The 19,311-nt window shown below is 35.1% G+C and overlaps 1 protein-coding gene across 8 annotated transcripts in view; it reads right to left on the bottom strand.

Moving 5' to 3' along the window:
• MLIP (muscular LMNA interacting protein) overlaps nt 1-19,311 on the bottom strand; it is a 384,978-nt gene that overhangs the window by 38,364 nt on the left and 327,303 nt on the right. Inside the window, exon 12 of one of the 8 annotated variants that reach the window (XR_011974323.1) lies at nt 2,812-2,880. The exons of the other annotated variants lie outside the window; for them this stretch is intronic. The gene's annotated coding sequence lies outside the window, so the exon portion shown is untranslated. The remainder of the gene's footprint in view (nt 1-2,811; nt 2,881-19,311) is intronic. 8 annotated transcript variants of the gene reach the window in all.

Below are 19,311 nucleotides of genomic sequence, written 5' to 3'. Positions count from 1 at the left end.
GAAAATAATCTTTAAACTTTAAGGAACTGTCTTAGTCAATCAACAAACTTTTATTAAGCCCTTGCAATATGGTAGATACTGTGTTTATAGCACTAGTGGTACATAGACATGTACATGTGTATATATACAAATGTATACATATATACATGCATATACATATGTACATATACACATGTGTATGTATGCATGTGTATACACAGACAGAAAACAGTCCTTGGTCACAAAGAAGGAAGGAAACAAACATTTATTAAATACCTGCTATGTGACAGGTACTATGCTTTACAAATATTATCTCATTTTAGCCTCATAGTAAGCCTGGGAGGTAGCTGCTATTATTATTCCCATTTTATAGTTGAAAACACAGAAGCAGACAGAGGTCACATGACTTGTTCAGGGTCACACTTGATTCTAGGATAGCACTCTATCCAATGTGACATCTAGCTGACTTCTCAAATGTGAGAACTGGGGAACCAAAGTGGTGGAGCAAAAGTAGAGACCTCCCTGAACTCTTCCCCAAAGCCCTCCAAATACCTGTAAAAATTGACTCTAAACAAGAGACAGTGGTGGTAGCAACAGCAGCAGAGGCTGCTTCCAGAGCCCTGGGCTCACATACCGTAAGGGATCAAACAGCTGATACAAAATCCCTGAAGCCTGAGACAGCACACTCATCCCCACTCCCACTGGAAGCAAAGTCCAACCTTGACAAATAGTTAGAAAGTCAAGTGTTTGGATGAGAAGATTAATAAACTTTGTAAAAGGACTCAGACTATAGAATCTTACTTCAGTGACAAAGAACATCAGAGCATATAACCAGAGGAGGACAGCAGAGTCAAAGCTTCTGCATCAAAAACCTCCAAGAGGAATATGAATTGGTCATAGGCCATGGAGGAGCTCAAAGAGGATTTTGAAAATCAAGTAAGAGAAGGAGAGGAAAAATTGGAGAGAAAAATAAGAGTGATACAAGAAAATCATGAAAATCGAGTTAACAGATTACTAAAGGAGACTCAAAAAATACTGAAGAAAATAACACCTTAAAAAACAAACTAATCCAAATGACAAAGAAAGTCCAAAAAGCCAATGAGAAGAATACATTTAAAAGCAAAATTGTCCAAGTGGAAAAGGAGGTCCAAAAGTTCACTGAAGAAAATAATTCCTTTAAAATTAGAATGAAGCAAATGGAAGCTAATGACTTTATAAGAAATAAGGAAATTTTAAAACAGAACCAAAAGAGTGAAAAAAAAAGAAGACAATGTGAAATATCTCATTGGAAAAACAACTGATCTGGAAATAGATCTAGGAGAGATAATTTTAAAATTATTGGACTACCTGAAAGCCATGATGAAAAAAGAGAGCCTAGATATCATCTTTCAAGAAATTATCAAGGAAAACTGCTTTGGGATTATAGAACCACAGGGTAAAATAGAAATTGAAAAAATCCACCAACTGCTTCTAGAAAGAGATCCTAAAAGGAAAATTCCTAGGAATATTGTAGCCAAATTTCAGAGTTCCCAGGGCAAGGAGAAAATATTGCAAATAGCTAGAAAGAAACAATTTTATTATTGTGGAAATACAAATTGATAGCACAAGATCTAGCAGCTTCTACATTAAGGAATCAAAGGAGTTGGAATTTGATATTCTGGAGGTCAGAGGAGTTAGGGTTAAAACCAAGAATTACCTACCCAGCAAAACTGAGTATAATACTTCAGGAGAAAAAAAATTGACATTCAATGAAATGGAGGACTTTTAAGCATGCTTAATGAAAAGATCAGAGCTAAATAGAATATTTGACTTTCAAATAAAAAAATCAAGAGAATCATGAAAAAGAAAATAGGAAAGAAAAACTTTAAGAGACTTATTAAAGTTGAACTGTTTACATTCCTACACAGAAGTATGATATTTGTAAGTCATGAGACCTTTCTCAGCGTTAGGGTAGTTCAAGGAAATAGATAGACAGGTAGATAAAAAGCACAGGGTGCATTGAATATGAAGGGATGGTATCTAAAAAATAAAATTAAGGGATGAGAGAGAAATATATTGGGAGAAGGAGAAAAGGAGAGATAGAAGGGGGTAAATTATCCCACATAAAAGAGGTAAGAAAAAGGTTTTACAATGGAGGACCAACAGTGGAGAAGTAAGAAGAAATGTGTGAACCTTACTCTCATCACATTTGACTTAAAGAAGGAGTAATATACACACTCAATTGGGTGTCTTACCCTATAGGAAACTAGAGGAAAAGAGATAAGGGGGAGAGGGGGGAATGACAGAAAGGAGGACAGATTGGGAGAGAGATAGTCAAAAGTGAACACTTTAGAAAAAGGACAGGGTCAAAGGAGAAAATAAACTAGTTGGGGGAGGATGGGATGGGATGGAGGGAAATATAGTTAGTCTTTCACAATATGACTGTTATGGAGGTATTTTGCATAACTACACATGCATAACCTATATTGAATTGCTTGCTTTTTCAATGGGGTTGGGAGGTGAGGGAAGAAAGGAGAGAATTTGGAACTCAAAGTCTTAAAAACAAGACTTACATGCAACTGGGAAGTAAAATATACAAACAATGGGGTATAGAAATCTATCTTGTCCTTCAAGAAAGTAAAGGGGAGGGGGAGAAAAAGGATGACAAAAGGGAGGGCACACTGGGGAAGGAATAATCAGAATGCATGCCATCTCAGGGAGAAAGAAAAGATGGGGAGAAAACTTGGAACTCAAAATCTTCTGGAAATGAGTGCTGAAAACTAAAAACTAATTAATTAATTCAAGTCTTAAAAGAAAAAGAAGGCAGAAAGGGTGAAGCATCTCTTATTGTACCTTGAAATCTCCTTTACTGGGACATGCTTCTTGTAGTCCCTAAATGTGTGTAAATAAAGTTGTCTAATCCTGAAAGGCAAAAAAATTAAAAATGTGAGCACTGATTACTCATTAAATTCACTAGAGTGATAGAAAGAACAATGGGAAATGGAAACAGAAGACTTACATCCTTTGCCCAGATTGGTCACTTCACTAGCTATTTAATCTAGTTCATCTACTTTCCCTCTGAGCCTATTTACTAATGTGAAAAATGAGAGAATGGCTGAGGAGAAATCACAACTGCCAATTTATTATGTAAACCTAAGCTATTTTTCTATCTCAAAGCACAAATAAGGATAAATGCATGTGATTTACCAAATTCCTTCTGAGTATTCTTATGTCCTATAACATCTACTAATAAAACATAGTAATTGTCAGGAGTTGAGAGTTTTTGTAGACATAGAATACTGTCAAAAGGTCCAGATACAAAGTCTGATTCTATGCCTTACTAGCGGTGCATCTTTGGCAAATCACTTTACCTTTCTGAGTCAGTTTCCATATCTATGAAATAGGGGAATCATTAAACTTGTACTCCTTGACTCACAAGGTGATTGTGCCAAAAGTGATTTGCACAGAGCACTATATGAATGCAATCTGTTATTATAATCTCTTAATCAGATCTCTGCCATTATCAATGCTTTAGTCGAGGACTTTAATCCCCTACTTGAATTAGTCTCTTACTAGACCATAAACTGCACAAAGAGATAGCATCAACTCTGCCTTCAGGGAGTTTGCAATTTACTTCTTGCTTTCTCACAGTGCAGTGCTAATTATACAATAGATACTTAATACAAAGTACTAAAGGATATCATACACTAAAGTGCTACTGTGACTAATTATGGCAGAGAATTGACTCTAGGTTCTCAGAGAGTCAAGAGAAACCAAATTTTGATAAGTGCTACCAAGTTAGAATGACTTCTACAACAAATCCATCAATTAATTGGCTGAGTGACTGTAATCTGAGGACCAGCCCTGAAGAATTTTACAATATAGTGAAAATGGTGTTGATTTTGGAGTCAGAGAATTTCAGTCTGCCCTTTACTTCAGGTGGATCTTGATCAAGTCCCTTTTCTCTCTGGGTCTCAGTTTCTTTATCTGCAAGATTTGGTAGTTGAGGTAAATGATCTCACAGGTTCCTTTTAGCACTGAATCTATGATTCTAAAACCACATGCTCAGGCATCTAGGGCAAAGGGTACTTCTAATGTGAAAAATAGTTCAGAGGTAGAGTGAGCTTCCAGAATGAAGAGGTTTCTATTACCTGACAGACTATCTTACAGAGGTGAGTCATCAGTATAATCTGAAGATAAATTGCTACTATTGTACTATTGCGTTTCATCCTCTGGTCTCACTTCACACCTTATACTTTCCATTTACTTCCCATGTTACATCTTCTGGGTAAGGTACAGAGCAACAAAATGCCCATTCTAACCTTCTTGATTTAGCCTGCCACTTCTAAGTTTTCTTATTGGTAGGTTTAGTGAAGCTGGCATTGTTTGAATGAACAAAGACCTCCAAAATCACCTCATTAACTTTAAAAAATTAACGGTATTATTGTCATGAGTCGAGTCTTATTTGTTCCATTTACAAATACAAGTTGATCAGGCCAAGATGTTGTCCTACATGTGCCTCTTTCCTTAGATTTAAAGATAATATACTTTTCTGACTCTCATCTTATCTTTAAAGCTGAATGATTCTTTATTGTCTCATAATAATGAGTCTCATAATACTGGTTTCATAATACTGGTTTCCTCCAAGGTGAATATATTAATAACAGAGAAAGAGTGATGAGAATCAAGAGTATTAGAAATGGTAAGGAGGCTCAGGGCTTTCAAATTTGATCTGTTTATTAAGAAGTCACTGATAAACTCTCAGAACAATTTCAGTACATAAGTAGACCACAAAATGTGAAACTGAGCCTACTATGTCAATTAATTGGTGGGTTTATGATAGAAGTGCTAGCTTGGTAGCACTTATCAGAATTTTGTTTCTCTTGACTTTCTGAGAACCTACAGTCAATTCTCTGCCATGATCAGGCACAGTAGGACTTGAGTTTATGACATTCTTTAGCATTGTGTATTAAGTGTCTACTCTATAAGTAGATTCAAACCAATTCAAATAGGACATGAGTCCTTCACTAAAATATTAATGATAATGAGGACAATTTTGGTAAAAGATTACAATAACAGGTTGCCTTTATATAGTACTACATACAAAGAACTTTTGGCACAACCACCCTGTAAGACAAGGAATAAGAGTATAATGAGTGGTTTCCTATTACAATCACTGGATTCCAAAACAATTTGTGGCTAATGACTGTCCTCAACCAACCATATATGATATAATTTCTATGTGATATCATTTATTTCCTTCAATGTCTCAAAATGATTTCACTTCTCTTTTAATTGTTTATATTTATTAGTTAATGAATTTGATTGGTTGTATCTATTGAGAAATATATATTCTCTATAATAATTGAGGTGAGGGAATGAAGAACTTTTTTATATGTATGTATGTGAAAAGGGAAGAAGAGGAAGAAAAAAAGGAAAAAGAATACATACATAGATAATACACATAAATAATATATTACATATAAAATACATAAATATATACGTGTGTGTTATAAAATATATAATTACTTATGAATAGATAAGGCTACTTTCATGAAAGTCAGAAGTACATTGTTTAAAAAAAATATTTTCAGTTTAAAAAGGGAGTGAGGAAATATATTAGAATTTCCATTTTACTGTACTTAGCTACAGGAGGAAATGGCAAACCCTTCACCTTCACCAAGAAAACCCAAAAATGGAGTCACAAAGAGACAGACACAACTGAAACAACTAAACAACAAGAGGTGAGAGGAAGCTTTGCGTAGTAAAGAGAGGAACTAGAAACCAGATGGGTACGATGTATACATGTTCACAATGTCTTGGTTTCATGACCATGGTCAAGTCACTAAACTTCTAAATGCTCCAAACAAATCTTTTGAGTCACAGAAGACTTGATAATTTCCAGCTGTGTATTGAGTTTCTATGCCACCAACCGCCTCCAAAAGATCTTGGGCAAATCATCCTACCTCTCCCAGAATTCAGGTTTCTCATCTTTAAAAAAGAGGTGACGGTAGACTTGATGACCTATAAGATAATTTTTACCTCCAGATCTATGATCCTATGGAATTCTGAGATATTAACTTTTAGTATATGTATATGTATTTTATATATACATATATATATCTATATTATATGTATACATAAATGTGTGTGTGTATAATATTGTAGGAAATGCTCAAGAGTCTAGATTTCAATTCTGAGTTCAAAACAGAACTCTATAGATCTTCAGTAGACAGGAGCTGTTTGCTTTTGAAGAATTACTTCAAAATTTAGGACTTCTTTGGCAGCTGACAATTACAATTATGGTAAAATGTGGTTTATAGTATTCCCTAGTTGTGATCTTTAGTAAAGTTCCTCAGCCACTGTTTCATAATGTTTTGCACTTAAAAGACATCATGTCTGAGCTTCTATGAGTTTCATAAAAATATCTTTGAGATAAGTATTATCAAACCAACTGTTGGAATTTGGTCCCTGTTAATTGTTTTACAGGCCCTCAAAACACAACTTACAGTACAGATAATTAAAGTGACTGTATTTAAGTCTAAATTCCAAGAATCTTGGTAATAAAATGGTTCTCTTTCCACCTGTGGTAAAGGTTGTTGTTGTTACTGTGTCTGAAAATGCTAAATTATTTTACTTTCTTTCCTGACCTCTTTCTCTCCCTAGACATGCTAACATCCTTTTTGATATTTCAAGATACTTTCTCCTGAGAAAAAGAGCTCGGAGAAGGAAGAGACAAAGAAAGAGAGAAGGGAGGAAGAGGATGAGGAAGGGGAGGAGAAGGAGAAAAAGAAAAAGGGGAGGGAAAAGGAAGAGAGAAAAAGGGAGGAGGGAAAGAAAGAAGGAAGGAAGGAAGGAAGGAAGGAAGGAAGGAAGGAAGGAAGGAAGGAAGGAAGGAAGAAAGAAAGAAAGAAAGAAAGAAAGAAAGAAAGAAAGAAAGAAAGAAAGAAAGAAAGAAAGAAAGAAAGAAAGAAAGAAAGGAAGGAAGGAAGGAAGGAAGGAAGGAAGGAAGGAAGGAAAGAAGGAAGGAAGGAAGGAAGGAAGGAAGGAAGGAAGGAAGGAAGGAAGGAAGGAAGGAAGGAAGGAAGGAAAGAAAAAAGAAAGAAAGAAAGAAAGAAAGAAAGAAAGAAAGAAAGAAAGAAAGAAAGAAAGAAAGAAAGAAAGAAAGGAAGGAAGGAAGGAAGGAAGGAAGGAAGGAAGGAAGGAAGGAAGGAAGGAAGGAAGGAAGGAAGGAAGGAAGGAAGGAAGGAAGGAAGAAGGAAAGAAAGAAAGAAAGAAAGAAAGAAAGAAAGAAAGAAAGAAAGAAAGAAAAAGAAAAATGTAGGGTTTTCACCCTCAATTTTTTAATATGATTTTTGGCAACTGCTAGATAATGAAGCTCTGTGTTTGCTCACATTTTTTATCTATAGTTTTTTTTTCTTTCTCAACTAGAGAACCACTTCCCTGGAGGGATTAAGCACTCCATTCACATTTTTCAATGCAGCTCCCAGGTTGTAATAGAAATGGGACAAAATCTGTATTAGAACATCATCTTTAGCACTCAAAATGAATACCCGACATAGAAATTGGGACTGACAGGGAAGTATATTTGTTGTTATCTCTCCTTCACTCTTCCTTCAAGGGTATGATGAGGTGCTTAGTACCAGAGGCAACACATCATTTTCAATTGTTTTCAATACCATCCTCTTCCAGTGCCATCATAACGCTTCTATTTCTTAAAATAAGATAATGGTAGTGGATGTTCCCCCTCCCCCCTTCCCTTCACTCTGTTCCTTCTGTTGTAGTTGTTAAATGGAAACAGCAGGAGTTTGTAGAGAAATCAGACTGAAACTTCACAACAGACGCAACAATTTATTAGGATATCATACCCCCACAAGCCAGAGTGTTGTCTATAAATCAGATCTACAATTCTCTTTGGAATACTCTAGTTGCTGAAAACTTTAGACAAAGCCTATAACTAGCATCTTTTTTCTTCTTATAATTCAGTACAAACACCTACAATCTTTATCAAGAGTCCCACAATTACCCATCTTTTTGACCTGCAATAGAGGTTAAATTCAAGCATGATGAGACGGAATTTAATGTAAGGAAAACTTTCTAACCATTAGAGTAGGGGTTCTTCACCTGGGGTCTGGAACTTCTTTTAAAATTTGTTGTTGACACTATTTTAATATAATTTGTTCTTTTTGTAATCCTAAATATTTGATTTTATTCCTTTAAAAACATTATTCTGAAAAGAGGTCCATAGACCACTAGATTATCAAAGGGGGTTCATGACTCTAAAGAGCCTAAGAACCCCTGCATTCAAATTATCCAAAAATAGAATGTATGGCCTTGGGAAGCAGTAGATTCTCCCTCACTGGAGTTCTTCAATCAATATCTGGGTGACCACAGATTACCACTCATGTGACTGGTGGGAATGGGGAAGGGGAGTATAGGTTAGACTAAATAGCTCTTTAGATCCTTTCAAAGTCTGAAATTTTGTGTACTGTGAATTTCTTCCTCTTCCCTTGCCCACCTTACATAATGTCTTTTATCCTTTCTCCTTCCAACCTCATCCTTACTTTCATTTTTCCTCTAGTGTTGAGCAGTAAGTAGAAAAATCATTGGGCATTTCAATTTAATGATAGGACACTACATAATATATTGGAAGCTTAGGTTTAATAATGCATTGTTCTATTTTGAATGGTTTATTATTATGATGGCTAAACTAATATATTTTCTCATATTTAGTTCCTAAGATATTTAAAATCATTTCCAATTTTTCATATCTCTCATTCTTTTGGCTTAACAGATCAACAAACGTCACTTCAGTCACTGAAAAGTCAACATGTTTACAACTATTCAAAATTAAGAGAAGGTTCTGAATAAGCTAGTAAGCCTCAATTTTCTCAGTTAAAAATGTTTCTCAGATGGAAGGTAGCTCTGTAGGGTAGCTAGGTAACAAAAGATAGAGCACCAGGTCTGGAGGCAAGAAGACTCATTTTCCTGAGTTCAAGTCTAGCTGTGTAACCCTCAGCAAATCACTTAACCCTATGTGCCTCAATTCCTCATCTGTAAAATGAGCTGGAGAAGGAAATGACAAGTCACTCCAGTGTCTTCGCCAAGAAGAGTCAGGCACAACTGAACAGCAATAGGAAGCTCTATAAGCACCTCAAAAGTAGAAGAGTATGCTTTGTATGTCTTATATAGAGATATTGTTCTTACAGTTCCAAATAAAATCTTCTTTACATATAGTAGAGTTAGGGGAAAAGGTGGGAGGTTGGGGAGATTACCCCATCCCCAGCAAGTTCAATAAGGGAAGAATGTCAAGTGACCTCTATGGAAGAAATTGATGAAAGTACTGGTACTTTGGTACAAATATTTGGTACATTGACCAGCCACAAGACCATGATAGATTTAAAACTGGAAGAAGCCTGAGAAGTCATCTCATCCAGTCTCCTTACTTTACATAAAAAGAAACTGAGATCCATAGAGGTAAAGGGACTTACCTAAGGTCATATAGATAGCAAGTGGAAGGATCAAATTTTAAACCTAGGTTTTCTGTTGATTACCCCAATAGGTGGTAAGCTCCTAAAGAATAGAGAGTCTCTGTATTCCCAATTTCTGGCATAAATGCTTATTTTTTCCACATTTATCTATGGCATTTTTAATTTGTGAAATAAAACAAGCAATTCTATAAGACAGTATAATTTAAAAAGTTGATTGCATATGAAACTGGAAATCTATATACAACTTGCTATTCCTTTTACATATGTAATAAAGTTATCATGCAATTTTTTTCCTTGACTGACTGTTCTGATTCAAAAATCAACACTCTTTCCACTGAATCTATGCATTTGTAAATCTTGAGTTAAATAATAACATTGTAGAGAAGATGGTATACAATCACAATAGATATACTTAGCAACACAAGACTACACAGAAAAAAAATAAAATTCTCAATACTGTTGTCTAAGGCAGTCTGAACCTTGAAATGATCTGGTTTTCATTGCCTCCAGTAAAAGTTGAGAATTTTAGAGAAGAGATGAAGACTTAGGTCAAACGTGTGGAGCTAAGTAATAGAAGAATAAAGGAAATATATGTCAAAGAAGAATGAAGAGTTTAGAAATGTTCATGTATCTAGAAAGTGACCTTGTAGAGTATAAAGACCACTGAAGTAGAAGTCTGGAGGCCTGACTTCATATTTTGACTCTAACACTTAATAACTAGTTGACCTTAGGCAAGTATCTTATTCTCTCGGGGTCTCAGGTTCCACCTTTACAAAATATGGGGGTTGAGCTAAACTTAGGAGTTCCCTTCTTTTTCTGACATTCAGTGATTCTACTTTTTATTAACTTTTCAAGTGGAAAAAAGAGGAAAGAAATATTCTGATGGGATCAAAATTCAGACTTTCGGAATCCAATTTTTAGTAAGAAAATGTGTCTTAATGGAACTGCCAATTAAAGTGCCCTTGGTTGAGTTTTATGTTATTAAAGATAGCAATGATATATGAAGTAGGTGAAAGAAGGAGCTTGTAACTTTGTCTTACAACCTTACAAATTTCAGTATCTTTGACTTTGATCATAGAGTCACTGAATCACAAAATTTAAGAGTGGGAATGGATCCCAGAAGCCTTCTAGGACAATCCACATTCATAAGGAATCCCCACTATGATATAATTAGCAAGCAATTATCTGCCCTCTATTTAAAGACCTAAATGAGAGGCAATCCACCATCTCATTGCTTTTGGACGGTACTAATTGTTAAGAATATTTTCCAGACTGTAACCCTACATTTTTAATTGTTTTCAGTTAATGAGAATTTATTTTTTCTCCCTCCTACCCACACACAAACAGCAGGAGCAGTGGCAACAAAAACAAAAGCATTGTAGCAAAAATGTATGGTCAGGCAAAATAAAGTCTCACATTGGTCATGTCAAAAAATGCATGTGTTGTGCAACTTGAGTCCATCACCTCTCTATCAGGAAGGTGACCTTCTATTATCATGACTGATCATTGCATATTGATCAGAATTCTTAAGTCTTTCAAAGTGGTTTGTTTGTTGTTTTCTTTTTACAATGTTGTGGTTCTTATAAAAATTGTTCTGCTTTGCTCATTCTACTTTGCCTCAGTTAATCAAGTCTAAATTTGCTTCTTTGCATCTTCTACCTATTGTTCCTGTCTTCTGAAGTCAAGCAAAAACACCCAATCTCTCCTACCCATGACCACCCTTAGAATAATTGAAGATGTCTGTTGTGCCAACACATACAACTCAAGTTTTCCAAGCTAAAGGTCTCCAGTTCCTTCAACTGATTCTCATATGACGTGATACTAAGTATATGTCTTAAGGGATTGCCTGAGTCACAAAGTTGTTAAATGACTTATCCAGAGCCCAGAACTAATAAGTATCTGAGACAAAATAGGAACTCCTATATTTCTACACCTAAGGCTAGCACTTTTGCAAATATACATGCTACCTCTTTCTAATATGTATAGACAGCACTATTGTGGCCATAATAGCATGCCTGTTCAATGTAAAGAAATCTTTGTTAGGTTAAAACTTTGATGTATTATATATTCTACCACACATTCTAAGCAACTCAAAGTTCTCTTTATTCATGATATTATGAATTATCGTTTATTCCTGTTTATAGTACCCACACCACAACAAAGGGAAGCTTGGCAAAAACATGTTACAATAGCAATAGAAGACTATCCTGTTTGATAAATTCTAAAGGGACAACAGAAAATATTTTTGAGAACATCCAGAAAAAAAACAAAAACATAGCCTCAAATTGTATTCCTCTTCACTAAAATGTCATTCAGCCTGCCTCCTGTCACCCATTTCTCTCTAATTAGCAATTTCTTAATTCCTGTAATGAATCTGTTAAAGTGCTACCACATGAAATTCCAGCTATTTATTATGTGTTCTCCTACCAAAGAAACAAATGAGCTCCGAGACAGATTTTGTGTCACAAAGATTAAGTCAAAAAAAAAAAAAGGTAGATATACATAAGAAACTGATTGTTCTCAGTTTCCTGGAAGAAATTTAAAAGTCAATTCTTTCATGATTAAATTAGATACATTTTGGGAATGATGACTGACAGTTAGATTCCCTGAAACATTGTATGCTATATGCATGCATGGTTTCCAATATGAGATGGTTATTAAAGAGTTTCCAGGGTTGAAATGCTTTTCTTGCCCTCTAGTGGAGATTCTAATTACACATAATTTACAGTTCATTCTATAAAACTACTTTTATTTCTTATCTATCTTCCTATAACCTCTGAGCGAATCAAAAATAAGTGTAATTGTGTTAACTTCATTAATTTTACACAGAATTGTCTTCACCCTAGTATGTAAACGTATTCACATTCATAAAGTTAGGTACCTCTACTACTTTCCTCTCTCCTGAAACCTACTCCTACTCTCCCCCCAACACACACACACACACACACACACACACACACACACACACACACACACACCCAAGACACATTATTTCTAATGGTAGAGATAACAGCCTATTTTACTGGAAAGATTGAGACCATCTTTCTTGAGTCCCCTCAGACTTCCCTTCTGTAATCCTCATCATTTCCCAGCATTCTCATCCATAGAAGTGGTATGTTCACTCTTCAGAAAGATTCATCTCAGAACTGCCACTCTTGAACCCTGATATGACACTCTTTCATCTCATGTAGAATCTTGTTCCTGCATTCATCCCCTCTCCTTAATGTATCTTCAATCTCTCCTTCCTCATGGTTCCTTCCCAGTTGCCTAAAGTCATGTTTGGGTATACAAAATCTTGAAATTTTGATTGAAGGAAAATTTCTTTGTTCCTATGATGGATTTGAATTTCTGGTGTTAGAATTTGGCTATCTGGTTTCTGAATAAATGTTTTTCTTCTGCCTTCTCCATGGAGAGTCTGTTATACTTTGAGATTCAGAACTATGCCAGCATATTCATAGTTGCCATCGGTGCTGTGAATATTGCCTGGGAGATACACTTGTCCAAGATAATAACCAAGGTTGTAAGTGACAGAACTAGGACTTAAATACAGGTCCTCTAACTTCCAATCCAGCACTCTTTTCTCTGCTACTATAATGCCTACCTTTCAGCTTTCTAATGCCTTAGTCCTTGTCACCACCAATCTAGTGCTCACACAAGAATCATCAATGACCTAACTGGTACTATCAAACCTAATGATTCCTTTTGGGTCCTGATTTTCTTGGTAGTTTTTCAAACTATGACTCAGATCCAAGGATGTCTCATTCTCCTAATTCTCTCCAACTTGTCTACCTCCTCCTTTTTGTCTCTTTTGCTGGCTCCACATCCTCTTGCTCACCTATTAATGCTGATTTTCCCCAAATATCTCTTTTTGGCCTCCTTTCTATCCTTCACTCTCTAACCCTGGCAACATTATTAATTTCCTCATATTCCATGCAGATGATTCCAAAATCTAAATGTCTAATCATTACTTCTTTTCTAAGCTTCAATTTTTATCCTGTCTTACAACAACTCTCTATACACCTTTGTGTAGATATTCCATTGACACCTTCATTTAAATATGTCCAGTATCAAGTTACTTGTCTTTTACCTTAAATATGATCTCTCTCTTTTATTTTTTTTTAACTTAGAGCTGGATGGAAACTTAGAGATCATCTAGTCTGACTCCTTGTTTTAGAGATGAGGAAACTGAGTATCAGACAAGTAAAAAACGTTGCCTAAGATTGCACAAGAAATAAGAGCTTAGATGAGATTTGAACTCAGGTCTTCTGATTCTAAATCTAGCATCCCTTCTGCATTTGGGTGGCTCTGCCCATGCATTATCATTCATTCTTCTACATAAGATTGCTGTAAGCCTTACATGAGACAATGCGTATAAAGTACATGGTAAACCTTAAGATGCTGTATAAATATCAGCAGTTTTATTGTTATTAATACTGATTCTTTTCTTTTCTTACTGATATCCATAATCAAGTCATGATTCTCTCCACAATTTCTACTACCACTAGTTTAATACTAGACCCTTATTACCAATAGTTTGCATTTTACAATAGCCTCCAAAACCAATTTCCCATTAACAATCTTCCACCCTAATCCAATAATTTTAATGGCTAACACTTACATAGCTTCTTAAAGCTTGCAAAGTACTTTGCGTATATTCTCATTCGATCCTCACAACAACCCTTTGAGGTAGGAGCTATTATTATCTCTATTTTACAGATTAGGAAACTAAGACTAAAAGAAGTTAAATCACTTGCTCAGTTATGCAGTTATTAAGTATCTGAAACAAAATTTGAAGTCAAATCTTAACTTCAACTCCAGAATTCTATCCGTTATACCACTTAGTTGCCTCTGACCCAAACTTTACATAGTCATTTGACTAAATAGCCTTATGTATATCTAATTATATCAATTTCCTTTGTTCCCCCAAACCCTTAATATGTTGATACAATCTAATAAGAAAAGTTCAAATTTTTTTGCTTGATTTCCAAAACCTTTTATAATCTGGCATCATGCTACTTTTTCAGGCTTCCATTTTTCTCCTTCAGGCACTCTGTTTCAGAAAAACCGTCATATGTATATAGCCCTCATTCTCCTAACTGTTTCTATTGGTGATACTATTTCCTATTTAGAAAATGCCCACCTTCACATTTTTTTTAATATACAGAAAAGTAGATCTCTTTCTACATTGTTCATTACCTGTTTATCAAGTGAGGGATAACATGTTTCATCATAGGTCCTCTAACTTGAGACATGGGTTGGTCATTGCGTTGATCTGAATTCTTAGTCTTTATAAGTTTTCTTTTGTTATCTTTACAATGTTACAATACTTGTATAGATTGTTCTCTTGATACAGCTTGCTTCGCTGTCAATTTATACTACTTGTCTTTTTTTTGTCATTTCTCATAATTTATCAGTATTCCTTTTTATTCACATGCTTTGTTCAGCCATTCCCCAATTTTCGAAAAGGTAATATAAAGTACTCCCATAGTTTCTAGTTCTTTGCCACACTTCCCCTTTCATACCTCTTCAGGATAAAGAAGTTTGCTTTGCCTATAACTATTCCCTCACTAGTATTATCCTTGCTCTTAACCTGTTTCTCACTCCCTATTCCTGCTTATTTTCCTGTTGACTTTGATGTGCTTCTACACTAAATCATGTTACTTGGTGGTGATCATAGCAATTCTGTTTTGTTGGGAGGGAGACTGAATTGTTCAGTCCTCTTTTGTTCATTTAAGATAAGAGTAAGGTTCATGTGATACCCATTCCTGCCTCCCCCATTTTCATTTTCTTATCATTAGTTTATATAGTCTAATAGTGAAAAATAGTACATCCCATACCCTTCTTCCTTTTTTCTACTATAGTATTCATTTTAAAGATTTTCCCCTTCCCCTCCTTAGACTCTCAAAACAGAATAAATCCCCCCTGGAGATCTCTTTTTCTTATTTATCTCTTTCAAATACCTCTTGAAAACACTGAAGCTCTGAAACAAACATTTGTTTCTTCTCCTACCATAATTACTTTAGCACTATTAGTTCCTTCTAATTCTACAAACAAATTTACTTTTCTAGGTTTGCTATACCCTTGTGTTTGTTTTCCAAAGTTACTACTCAGCACTGGTCTTCTCATCAAAATTGTTTTACAGTGCTCAATTTCATTAAATATCCAATTTTTCCCCTGTAGGATTATTCTCAGTTTTGTAAGACATGTTCTTCTTGATGGTAAACCTACATTTATTGCCTTTTAGAAGGCAAAGCTTCCTCTTAATTTTTATACAAAAGGCTCTTCTCATTTTGTAGTATAAGTTGCCTAGTCTTGTGTAATCCTGTGGTTCCTTGGTATCTAATTTTTTTTTCCCGATGCTTACAGTATTTTAATTTTTTTGACATGTGATCTCTCTCTAGATTTTAACTGTGGTATTTCTTACATGTTTCCTTTTAAGATTCTTTTGAGATGATAAGTAGTTTTTTTTTTAATTTATTCTCTAGTTCTAATATATCTGAGAAGTTTTCATTTAAGACTGTTTGTAATGAAGTACCTAGGTTTTTGTTTTGTTTTGCTTTAAATCATGGGTTTCAGGAGGTCCAATAATCCTTTCATTATCTCTACTTGACCTATTTTCCAGGTCAGCTGCTTTTGATTATATATATATATTCTTTTTTTCAATTTTTTCAATCTTTTGATTGAAGATAACAGGAGTTATTGTCAGTCTTTCTTTGTATCCTCAACACTTTTAACCCAATGTCTACAGTACAGGGAGTATTTAATAAATGCTACTTGCCTGACTGACTGTTCTATTTTAGTTTTCAGGGAATCTCTTACTTGGGTAAAATTTACCACTTTCTCTTCTAAGCTACTTATTCTCCTTTCAATTCTTTTCTCCAAGGATTTTATTTCATTTGTTTCTATCTCTTGTTTCATTTCTTCTAGACATTCATGTAATCCTTGCAAAAAAAATCCATTTTGTTCTTTGAGTCTCTGCTTACAGTCAATAGTAATAGTAGCTAGCATTTATATAGAGTTTTATGATTCAAAGCTTTTATATTCATATCATTTTGACCTTTTAGAGCAATCCTATGAGGTAAATGCCATTCATATTTCCACTTTGCAGATAAAGAAACTGATGCTGACAGGTTAAATAACTTGCCCAGGATCACACAGCTAGGAAATATCTGAGGCAGGATTTTAACTAAGGTCTTCCTACTTCCCCAAATCTAACACTCTTACCTACTATGGCAACTAGTTGCAGTGTTATTCACATCTTCTTTGGAGAGATCTGTAGATTTTCCATAATTGTTTAAACCAATTAGTATTTTCCTTGATTTACTCATGTCTCCAACTTTAGTTCCTAATGAATTAATATCTGCCCTCAATACACTTTTGTGTGACTTTTGGGTGGTTATTCCTACACAGTTTCACTTTGAGTTCTCTGGATTCCTACACTAACCTCTTGTTCTAGAATCTAGTCCTGGATCTCTGAGATTTATTTTGCTATATCTTCAGGTCCTCTTTATCATCCCAGAGCAGAATGTTAGGGAACTCAGAGCCTTTGTCCCAGTTGTCTTAGCACTGCACCTCTCGCTGTCACTCCTCTGAGCTTCCAAAATCCCTAGCTTAGGGAATTTCTCAAGAGAGCCTTCCACTTTTTTTGCCTCTGGACATAAAGCATTACATTATATGATATGTGTCCCTTATCTGGTCACTGGTGATGTAGAAAGGCTGCCATGCATTGGTCCTAGCTTTCTTGGAATTCTTCCCCTCACCCTCTTTGCTATTGCTCATGAGTTTCTGGCAGAGTTTTTGCGCAGTTCTGGGGTAGAAGAAGAAAGTTGTTCATTGGATTACTAGATTACCCATCATTTGGTCTTAGAATTTCAGCTTTTTTGCTGGTGTAAGTGTGTGGAAAGTACTCTGTCTATCTCCTGTTCAGGCAGCCATCTTGGTAGGAAGTCTTTTCCCTCTTACCCTTCATCTATTGAGTTCCATCACTTGTTGCTGTTGTTGTGTTTGTCCTTCAGAGAAATGATGACATGACTTGCACTTGACTTTGTTTTGAGTGGAGGAGGGTTGTGCAAGGTCACTAGCCTCACTTCTCTTCTGAAGCCATCTGGATCCAGTGAACAGACATTCATCAGGATGACTGGAGATGGCAATGGGAGATGCAATGGGAGACCTTGGCCCCTTTAGACCAAGGTTTATTCAGTACTCACTTAGGGTGAGGTAACACCCATTCAGTGAAAGCCACCGCTTAAAGCTTAACTCAATGGTAACTTAACTTACCACTTAACAACACTCAAAGCTTAACTTAAAACATTCCAAGAGTGCTTTCCTGATACACTCACTAATCCTTCCTGCTTAGATCTCACATACTTTGCTTTGCAATGAGTACTTCTCATGTAATATGTTGTATTAAAATTACTTATATGTGTATTTTCACCAATGTGTGTTAGCTCCATAAAAGTAGGAAGCTCATTTTACTTAAACTTTATATCTCTACAGAATCTAGCACAGTCTCTACACAAAGAATATATTTAACAAACGTTTGCTGAATGAAAAGAAATAGATGGACCAACAGTTTCACTTCAGATTATCTGAATATCTCAAAATACTTTAAATATTTTTGGTCAGATAAGAAAAATATGCTAACAGAAGGGGGTTCCACTTCTAAAGATTCTTCTCCCAAAGACATTCTAAAGATATCTGATTCCCATAACTTTCAAAGGTTTTTCAGAAAGATTTTAGAACCAAAGCAAGTTGGTTTTCTTTTTTTCTCTTGTGGTGGAATCAATTACCATGGTCCATTTAAACCAAAAAGTCTATAACTGAACATCATTGTAAAAGAAGATTAACATGATTCTCAAATGCCAAAATAATATTTCTTATCAATTTGCTTTGATAAAGTTATTTTTAATCAAGGGTCACATGTGCTTTTTCCTCTAAGCTTCTAACCTATTAAATCAATTCAGCAAAAATCTGGAAAAGACAGCAGGGAAACATTTAGACACAGACACTAAGAGGAGATATGAAGCTTTGCTCCTAGTCCATTTTTCTATTACCAAAAAAAAAAAAAATCTTAGCATCCTACAAAATTCCACTGAATTTTCTGCTTAATCTTTTTTTCCCCTGCCTCCAGCCATTTCAGATAACCTACTTGCTTGAGTTGTCTTGTTTCTTCAGACCACTCCTTGCCATACTTCTGAATTGCTCTGAGACCTTGAACAAAAATTCCTTAACTTTTCAGAGCTCATTTAAAGAGAAAAAATTTGTCAACTACTTGCTTCACAGGAGTATTGTTTGATTCTTAAGACATTCTCTTAAAACAAGGTCTTTCTCATCCTTAGATCTATTTATGATGAGCTTATATTAAGAAAACAAATTATCATTTCAAAGGGCTCTCAGCTTTGGAGTCAGTAAATGAAGTTTACACATACCTTAGATTTACCATTTGAACCTGTTTTAATTGGATTTAATGGAAGCTAATTAATCTCTACTAAGATCTCCTCACTCCCAATGGGAAAACTCTTTTCAGAACAGGTTTTATGTTAACCTCTACTTGGTAGGATCCTTGGGACCATAAATAAGTCTAGTATGCTTACTATAATCATTAGTAACTAATTAAATGATTGTTATGTAATTGATATAATGAATTCTGGTGCAGTAATATTCATGATTTATGTTGTATACATACTAATGCAGTTAGCTGTATACATACTAATGCAGATGTACACATACTAATGCAGAAAATCAGTGAAGAAGAGAGGAATTAAACAGTAAAAAAAAGAAAGAATCAAGAGAATAAGGGAAATAGCAACTGTAATTTGAAATATTAGAAATTCTGTAAAAGCGATAATCAGTCACAAGGACA

This window comes from Notamacropus eugenii, chromosome 2, assembly GCF_028372415.1.
Source record: "Notamacropus eugenii isolate mMacEug1 chromosome 2, mMacEug1.pri_v2, whole genome shotgun sequence".
Classification (NCBI taxonomy): Eukaryota; Metazoa; Chordata; class Mammalia; order Diprotodontia; family Macropodidae; genus Notamacropus; species Notamacropus eugenii.
This window is presented reverse-complemented; position numbering and strand designations above follow the sequence as displayed.